General features: G+C 58.8%; 2 non-coding genes across 2 annotated transcripts; both read left to right on the top strand.

Moving 5' to 3' along the window:
* The first annotated feature begins 3,004 nt into the window (after positions 1-3,004).
* LOC131873774 (5S ribosomal RNA) lies at positions 3,005-3,123 on the top strand. Its single transcript, XR_009371673.1, has one exon. It is a non-coding gene; the product is annotated as a 5S ribosomal RNA (ribosomal RNA).
* Positions 3,124-6,363: 3,240 nt separating this feature from the next.
* On the top strand, positions 6,364-6,482 carry LOC131873776 (5S ribosomal RNA). The gene has a single exon (XR_009371675.1). It is a non-coding gene; the product is annotated as a 5S ribosomal RNA (ribosomal RNA).
* Positions 6,483-9,669: the final 3,187 nt, after the last annotated feature.

Raw genomic sequence — 9,669 nt, 5'->3', positions numbered from 1 at the left:
GAGGTTGGTGTAGTGCACACAACCAGGGGAGTCAACCCACCAAACACAACACCTCCCCTATATAAGCTATTTGTCTGATTCTCATACATGCGTAGTCTGCAGCAATGATTAGGACATCCACCCCAACTTTCAACTTCTTAAACAAGACAGGGTCTTTGAAGTTGGTGTAGTGCACACAACCAGGGGAGTCGACCCATCAAACGCAACACCTCCCCTATATAAAGATATTTGTTCGATTCTCATACGTGTAGTCTGCAACAGCAATTAGGACATCGACCCCAACTTCCGAATTCATTTGCATTGACCGCACCAAAGGTGCACGCCTTGGTGTGCACCCTGGAGTGCACTTTGGTGTGCACCCCGGAGTGCACTTTGGTGCTCACCTCGGTGCACACTTTGGTGTGCACCTCGGAGTGCACCAAAGGTGCGCACCTTGGAGCGCACCAAAGGTGTACACTTTGGAGCGCACCACATAGGGTCTTTGAGAGGTTGGCGTAGTGCGCACACCAAGGTGGGTGTTGAGGTGCATGACGGGGTGGGTGGGTGCTAGGGTGCGCTCCATGGTGGGTGCCAGGGTGGGTGCGTGCTAGGGTGGATTCCAAAGAGGGTCATAGGGTGGGTGCCAAGGTGGGTTGGTGATATAGTGGGTTCAAAGGTGGGTACTAGGGTGGGTTCCAAGGTGGGTCACAGGTTGGGTGCCAGGATGCGTGGGTGTTAGGTTGGGTGCCAAGGTGGGCTCCTGGGTGGGTGGGTGCTAGGGTGGGTTTCAAGGTGGACGCGAGGGCGGGTGCCAACGTGGGTCACAAGTTGGGTGTTAGGATGGGTGAGTGCTAGAGTGGGTGCCAAGGTGGGCGGGTGCTAAGGTGGATGCCAAGGTGGTTCACAGGGTGGGTGGGTTCTAGGGTGAGTTCCAAGGTGGGTCACAGGTTCAGTGCTAGGGTGGGTGTCGAGGTGGGTGTCTGGGTGCCTGGGTGCTAGGGTGTGGATGCCAATGTGGGTCATAGGGTGGGTGCTAGGGTGGGCTGCAATGTGGTTGCCAAGGTGGGTAACAGGCTCGGTGGGTTCTAAATTGGGTGCCAGGGTGGGTTTGCACCCACCTTGCCCGAGGTGGGTGCCAAGATGGGTCACAGGGTGGGTGCTGAGGTGGGTGGGTGCAAGGGTGGGTAGGTGCTAGGGTGGGTGTTAGGGTGGGTGGGTGCTAGGTTGGGTTCCAAGGTGGGTGCGAGGGTGAGTGTCGAGGTGGGTCACAGGTTAGGTGCTAGGATGGGTGAGTGCTAGGGTGCAAAGGTGCCAGGGTGGGTGCTAAGGTGCATCACAGATTGGGTGCTAGGATAGGTCGATGCTAGGGTGAGTGGCAAGGTTGGTGCACAAGTGTCAAGGTGGGTGCCGAGGTGGGTGCCAAGTTGGGTTCCAAGGTGGGTGCGAAGTGGGCGACTGCTATGGTGGATGCCAAGGTGGGTCACAGGGTGGGTGCCAAGTTGCTAGGTTGGGTTCCAAGGTGGGTGCCAAGGTGGGTGCTAGGGTGCGTGGGTCACAGGGTGTGTTCCAAGGTGTGTCACAATGTGGGTGCCAGGATGGGTGCGCACCCACCCTGGCCAAGACGGGTGCGAGGGTGGGTTCCAAGGCCGGTCACAGGCTGGGTGCTAGGATGGGTGGGTGCAAAGGTGGGTCACAGGGTGGGTGCCAAGGTGGGCACCAGGGTGGGTGTGCACCCACCCTGGCCAAGGTGGGTCACGGGGTGGGTCCTAGGGTGGGTAATGGGGTGGGTACTAAGGTGCGTGCCAAGGTGGGTCATAGGGTGGGTGCCAAGGTGGGCACCAGGGTGGGTGTGCACCAACCCTAGCCAAGGTAGGTCACGGGGTGGTTGTTGGGGTGGGCGTCAAGGAGCCAAGGTGGGTGGCAAGTAGCCAAGTTGCGTGCCAAGGTGGGTGTCGGGGTGGGTGCCAAGGCTCCAAGGTGGGTGCCAAGGAACCAAGGTGGGTGTCTGGGTGGGTGCCGAGGTGGGAGGCAGGGTGGGTCCCAAGGTGAGTGCAAAGGTGGGTGCCAAGGTCAAGGTGAGTGCCAATGTGGGTTCCAAGGTGCCAGGGTCAGGGTGAGTGCCAATGTGGGTTCAAAGGTGCTAAGTTGGGTGCGAGGTTGGGTGCCAGGGTGGGTGGGTGCCAAGGTGTGCTAGGTGGAAGCCCGGGTGGGTCGGCATCCCATGGGTGTCGAGTTGGGTGCTTGATGGGTGCTTCTTGTCAAGTTTTAGTCGTCGGGACTCATTTCGAGCCTTAGAGGTCGTTTCTTGTCCGGTTGCCCTGTCTTCGACCTGGGAACCCAATTTTGGTCCTCGGGTCCCATTTTTTTTGTCTCACATCCCACTTTTGGCCTGTGGCCTTTTCGGGGTCGATTCTCATTTTGGGCATCAGAGCATGTTTCTTCTCCTAAAAACTAATATTTGTTTATTAAGTCTCGGAACACATTTTTGTTCTCGTGGACCCATCATGGGTCTTGGAACGCATTTGTGGTCCTTGGGTCCCATTTTGCATCCCGAAACTTGTTTTTGGTGCTTGATCCCTATTTTGGGTGCCCACCTTGCACCAAGTGCGCACCCAGGGCAAACCGAGTGCCTTGGTGCACCGGGGCAAGATCGAGCGTGCACCCGAGGTGCCCCGAACATGCACCAGAGTGCACTCAGCCCACATGTGAGTGCAGGTCATTGCGCCTGAGGTGGTGTGCGGGCACCGCGTTGCAGACGGGACACTGTGCGCACTTGGGCGAGTCAGGTGTGCACCGAGGCCGGCTTGGGTGCACACATGACGCCCCGTCCAGGTGCATGCACGTAGGCCAGGCCGAGTGCACACCTGACGCCCTGGTGAGGTGCACGCACCCGAGTAGGGTTCACACTTGGCGAACGGGGTGCGCTTGGCGAGGGAGGGTGTGCACCTCGACGGGGGTTGGTGGCCAGGGTAGATTTGCTCGTGGGTCACGGTTTGCTAAGTACACACTGCGACAAGCTCATAACGGGTACAATCATACTAGTGTTAGTGCACCAGATCCCATCAGAACTCTGCAGTTAAGCGTGCTTGGGCCGGAGTAGTATTGGGATGGGTGACCTCCCGGGAAGTCCCGGTGTTGCACCCTTTTTTAGTTTTTCGTCGGGCGTCGCAATGCTATTTGAATTAACCTTTTGCCCGTTTGCGTTCTCGTCGAGGCCGGGTCGGGGTGCAGTGCCCGCACTACTGTGCATGCGGGGGCGACACCGAGCACACACCTGAGGTGCCCCGAGCACACAGGCCATGGTGCAACCCAAGCATTGTGCGCGCACCCCAGTGCACCCGAGGTGCTATGCGTACACCCAGGTGAAATCGGTGTGCACCTTGGCCAATGTGCGCTCGGTCGAGTCGCGCATGTTGGCCAAGGTGCACAGGGATGTTTCTTACTCTATGGTTCCGCATCGGATGCCCGGGACAAGTGAGCGAAGCTGGGCAGGGCCGGGTGCACGTCCGGGGCAGGTGCACGCAGCTGGAGAGCACTTTGGAGTGCACCAGAGGTGCGCACCTTGGAGCACACTTCGGAGCACTTCTCGGTGCACACCAATGATGTGCTCCATTCAAAAGTTTCCTGAAAAGGCAAAAAAAGTTGAGATTATAGAATTTCCCACTTGAGAGATTGTCAAAAAAAATTAAAAAATGAAGGAAATGCGGGTGCCAAGGTGTGCGCACTGGGGTGCACAACCCAGCCAAGGTGTGCACACCAAGGCACCCACCCTGGCGAAGGTGCATGCAAGGTGCGCACCCAGGGCAAACCGGACAATTAACCCAACTTTCAACTTCGCGTGCACCTACGCACCTTGGAGCGCACTTCAGAGTGCTCCTTGGTGCGCACCAATCTTGGGCACCTCGGAGCGCACCATGGCGCCCACCAAGGTGCGCACCTGGGACAAACCAAGCTCCGACTTCGTGTGCACCTTGGAGCGCACAAAAGGTGCGTACCTCGGAGTGCACCATGGCACCCACCGAGGTGCGTAGTCCAGCCAAGGTGTACGCACCTCGGGCAAACCGAGCTCCGAATTGTGCGCACCAGAGGTGCACACCATCGTGTGCACCAGAGGTGCACACAATCGTGCGCACCTTGGAGCACACTTCGGAGCACTCCTTGGTGCACACCGATGTTGCGCACCTTGGAGCGCACCCGAGGAAAACAAGGCAATTAACCCGACTTTCGACTTCGTGCGCACCTCGGAGTGCTCTCGGGTTCGCACCTTGGAGCACACCGAGGTGCGCACCTTTGATGCACTACCTTCACCAATTTCTAGAAAAGGCAAAAAAACATTAAGAAGGTGTGCGCTTCGAGGTGCCCACCCTGTCAAAGGTGCACGCGAGGTGCACACCCGGAGCAAACCGGGCTCCGACTTTGTGCACGCCATGCTGCGCACCTTGGAGCACCTTGGAGGGCCATGGTACACACCTTGGAGCACACTTTCGAGTGCTCCATGGTGCCCACCAAGGTGCCCAACCCAGCCAAGGTGCCCACTGCGGTGAAGGTGCACGCGAGGTGCGCACCCGAGGCAAACCGCGCTCTGACTTCGTGCACGCCGCACCTTAGAGCACACTTCGAAGCGCTCCTTGGTGCGCACCATGGTTCCCACCAGGGCGTGCAACCCAACCGAGGTGTGCACATTGAGGTGCCCACCCTAACGAAGGTGCACGCGATGTGCACACCCAGGGAAAACCGGGCTCCGACTTCGTGCACGCCATGGTGCCCACCAAGGTGCGCAACCTAGCCAAGGTGCCCACTGCAGCGAAGGTGCACGCGAGGTGCACACCCGTGGCAAACCGGGCTCCGACTTCGTGCATGCCGCACCTTGGAGCACACTTCAGAGTGCTCCTTGGTGCGCACCATGGTGCCCACCAGGGCGCGTAACCCAGCCAAGGTGTGCGCACCAAGGTGCCCACCCCGGTGAAGGTGCATGCGAGGTGCGCACCCGGGGCAAACTGGGCTCTGACTTTGTGCACGCCGCACCTTGGAGCACACATTAGGGTGCTCCCGGGTTCGCACCAGCGTTGCGCACCGTGGTGGGCACCTCGGAGCACACCAAGGTGGGCAGTAAGGTGCGCACCTTTGATGTGCTGCCTTCACTAATTTCCATAAAAGGCAAAAAAAAATGAGATTTTAAAATTTTTGTTTTGAAAGATAGTGAAAAAAAGGGAATGCAGGTGCCATCTTGAGCCCGCCCTGGTGCGCAGCCCAGGCAAGGTGTACACACCAAGGTGCCCACCCTAGCGAAGGTGCGCACCTGGGCAATTAATCGAACTTCCGACTTCGTGCGCGTTAGGGTGGGAGCGCACCCAACAACCGGGCCTGGGAAGAGCCAATGCAAGAAACCCCACCAAACGCTCTGACAAAAAAAGAGGGGGCACTCCAATAACCCCACTTCGGAGTGCACCCGGGGCAAACCCAGCCAAGGTGTGCACCAAGGTGCTTGCCCGGCGAAGGTGCACACGAGGTGCGCACCCGAGGCAAACCAGGCTCCGACTTCGTGCACGCCGCACCTTGGAGCACACTTTGGAGCGTTCCCGGGTTCGCACCAGCGTTGTGCACCATGGTGGGCACCTCAGAGCACACCAAGGTGGGCAGCGAGGTGTGCACCTTTGATGCGCTGCCTTCACTAATTTCCAGAAAAGGCAAAAAAAAAATGAGATTTTAAAATTTCTATTTTGAAAGATAGTGAAAAAAACGGAACGCGGGTGCCATCTTGAGCTTGCCCTGGTGCGCAGCCTAGGCAAGGTGTGTGCACCCAGGGCAAATAGGGTAATTAACCCAACTTCCGACTTCGTGCGCGCCAGGGTGGGTGCACACCCAACAACCAGGCCTGGGAAGCCCCAATGCGAGAAACCCCATGAAACGCTCGGACAAAAACAGAGGGGGCACTCCAATAACCGCGCTTCAGAGTGCACCATGTGCACACCCATGGAAAACCGAGCGCCTTGGTGCACCGGGGCAAGATCGAGCGTGCACTCGAGGTGCCCCAAACATGCACCAGGGTGCACTCGGCCCACATGTGAGCGTAGGTCATTGCGCCCAAGGTGGTGTGTGGGCACCGCGTTGCAGACGAGACACTGTGCGCACTTGGGCGGGTTGGGTGCGCACCCAGGCCGGGTTGGGTGCACACACGATGCCCCATCCAGGTGCACGCACATAGGCTGGGCCGGGGGCACACCCGACACCCTGGCAAGGTGCATGCACCCGGGTAGGGTTCACACTTGGCGAATGGGGCGCGCTTGGTGAGGGAGGGTGTGCACCTCGGTGGGGGTGGGTGGCCGAGGTGGATTCGCACGTGGGTCACAGTTTGCTAAGTACACACTGTGACAAGCTCATAACGGGTGCGAACACACTAGCGTTAGTGCACCGGATCCCATTAGAACTCCGCAGTTAAGCGCGCTTGGGTCGGAGTAGTACTGGGATGGGTGTCCTCCCAGGAAGTCCCGGTGTTGCACCCTTTTTTAGTTTTTTGTCGAGCGTCGCATTGCTATTTGAATTAACCTTTTACCCGTTTGCATTCTCATCGGGGCTGGGCCTGGGTGCAGTGCCCGCACTACCGCGTGCGTGGGGGCCACACCGAGCATGCACCCGAGGCGCCCAAAGTACACAGGCCACGGTGCAACCCGGGCGTTGTGCATGCACCCCGGTGCGCTCGAGGTGCTGCGCGCGCACCCAGGTGAAATTGGTGTGCACCTCGGCCAGTGCACGCTCGGTCGAGTCGCGCACGTTGGCCAAGGTGCATAGCGATGTTTCTTACTCTAAGGTTCTGCACCAGATGCCCGGGATAGGTGAGCGAAGCTGGGCAGGGCTGGGTGCGCACCTGGGGCAGGTGCACGTAGCTGGAGAGAGCTTTAGAGCGCACCAGAGGTGTGCACCTTGGAGCACACTTTGGAGCGCTCTTCGGTGCGCACCAATGATGCGCTCCATTCAAAAGTTTCCTAAAAAGGTAAAAAAAGTTGAGATTATAGAATTTCCCACTTGAGAGATTGTGCGCACCAAGGTGCCCAGCCAAGGTGTGCGCACTAAGGCGCCCACCCTGGCGAAGGTGCACGCAAGGTGCGCACCCGGGGCAAACCGGACAATTAACCCAACTTTCGACTTCACGCACACCTGCGCACCTTGGAGCGCACTTCAGAGTGCTCCTTGGTGCGCACCAATCTTGGGCACCTCAGAGCGCACCATGGTGCCCACCAAGGTGCGCACCCACGGCAAATCGAGCTCCGACTTCGTGCGCACCTTGGAGTGTAGAAAAGGTGCGCACCTCAGAGCGCACCATGGCACCCACCAAGGTGCATAGCCTAGCCAAGGTGTGCGCAGCAAGGTGCGCACCCTGGCGAAGGTGCGCACCTGGGGCAAACCAAGCTCCGACTTCATGCACACCTTGGAGTGCACAAAAGGTGCGCACCTCAGAGCGCACCATGGTGCCCACCAAGGTGCGTAGCCCAGCCAAGGTGTGTGCACCCTAGGCAAACCGAGCTCCGAATCGTGCGCACCAGAGGTGCACGCCATCGTGCGCATCTTGGAGCACACTTCGGAGTGCTCCTTGGTGCGCACCGATGTTGCGCACCTCGGAGCACACCCAGGGAAAACAAGGCAATTAACTCAACTTTTGACTTCGTGCATACCTCGGAGCGCTCCTGGGTTCGCACCTCGGAGCACATTGAGGTGCGCACCTTTGATGCGCTGCCTTTACCAATTTCCAGAAAAGGCAAAAAAACATTGAGAAGGTGTGCGCACCGAGGTGCCCACAATGGCGAAGGTGCACGCAAGGTGCGCACCTGGGGCAAACCGGGCTCCGACTTCGTGCACGCCATGCTTCGCACTTTGGAGCACCTTGAAGGGCCATGGTGCGCACCTTGGAGCACACTCCAGAGCACTCCATGTTTCCCACCAAGGTGCCCAACCCAGCCAAGGTGCCCACCGCAGTGAAGGTGCACACGAGGTGCACACCCAGGGCAAACCGGGCTCCAACTTCGTGCACACCGCACCTTGGAGCACACTTCGGAGCACTCCTTGGTGCGCACCATGGTGCCCACCAGGGCATGCAACCCACATGAGGTGTGCGCACCAAGGTGCCGGTGAAGGTGCACGCGAGGTGCGCACCCGGGGCAAACCGAGCCCCGACTTCGTGCATGCCATGGTGCCCACCAAGGTGCGCAACCCACCCAAGGCACCCACCGTGGTGAAGGTGCATGCGAGGTGCGCACCCAGGGCAAACTGGGCTCCAACTTCATGCATGCCGCACCTTGGAGCACACTTCGGAGTGCTCCTTGGTGCGCACCATGGTGCCCACCAGGGCACGCAACCCAGCTGAGGTGTGTGCACCAAGGTGCCCATCCTGGCCAAGGTGCATACGAGGTGCGCACCCGGGGCAAACCAGGCTCCGACTTCGTGCACGCCGCACCTTGGAGCACACATTGGGGCGCTCCCAGGTTCGCACCAACGTTGCGCACTGTGTTGGGCACCTCGGAGCACACCAAGGTGGGCAATGAGGTGCGCACCTTTGATGCGCTGCCTTCACTAATTTCCAGAAAAGGCAAAAAAAAATGAGATTTTAAAATTTCCATTTTGAAAGATAGTGAAAAAAATGGAACGCGGGTGTCGTCTTGAGCCCACCCTGGTGTGCAGCCCAGGCAAGTCGTGCGCACCAAGGTGCCCACCCTGGCAGAGGTGCGCACCCGGGGAAAACTGGGCTCCGACTTCGTGCATGGCATGTTGCCCACCAAGGTGCGCAACCCAGCCAAGGTGCACCCGAGGGAAACTGGGCTCTGACTTCTTGCACGCCGCACCTTGGAGCACACTTTGGAGCTCTCCTTGGTGTGCACCATGGTGCCCACTAGGGTGCGCAACCCAGCCAAGGTCTGCACACCAAGGTGGCCACCCCGGCGAAGGTGCACGCGAGGTGCGCACCCGGGGCAAATCGGGCTCCGACTTCGTGCACGCTGTACCTTGGAGCACACATTGGAGTGCTCCCGGGTTCGCACCAACATTGCGCACCTTTGATGCGCTACCTTCACTAATTTCTAGAAAAGGCAAAAAAAATGAGATTTTAAAATTTCCGTTTTGAAAGATAGTGAAAAACACGAAACGCGGGTGATATCTTGAGCCTTCCTTGGTGCGTAGCCTAGGCAAGTTGTGCACACCAAGGTGCCCACCCTGGCGAAGGTGCGTACCCGGGGCAAACCTGGCAATTAACCCAACTTCCAACTTCGTGCGCACCAGGGTGGGTGCACACCCAACAACCAAGCCTGGGAAGCCCCAATGCAAGAAACCCCACCAAATGCTTGGACAAAAAAAGAGGGGGCGCTCCAATAACCCTGCTTCGGAGCGCACCAGAAACCAAACTGGATGCTTGGGCAAAAACGTAATGCGCACCCGAAGCCCCTACCCAGAAATCTCCACTTCGGACATAGGGAGCTACAACGGTAAAAAGCCTCACTAAACTCTCGGACGGAAAGGTGGCTCGAGGGTAATGCCCGAAACCCCACTTCCACTTTCGACCGGGGCAGCCCCGCTCTTCGGAGCCTCGCCCAGCACTTAGACGAAAAAAATGTGGCCCCCGGATGAGAAAGCCCTCTTCGAAGCCCCGCCCAGCACTTGGACGAAAAAAATGCGGCCCAAGGGTTGCCCATCTTGGCCCCCGGA

Source organism: Cryptomeria japonica, chromosome 2 (assembly GCF_030272615.1).
Source record: "Cryptomeria japonica chromosome 2, Sugi_1.0, whole genome shotgun sequence".
Classification (NCBI taxonomy): Eukaryota; Viridiplantae; Streptophyta; class Pinopsida; order Cupressales; family Cupressaceae; genus Cryptomeria; species Cryptomeria japonica.
This window is presented reverse-complemented; position numbering and strand designations above follow the sequence as displayed.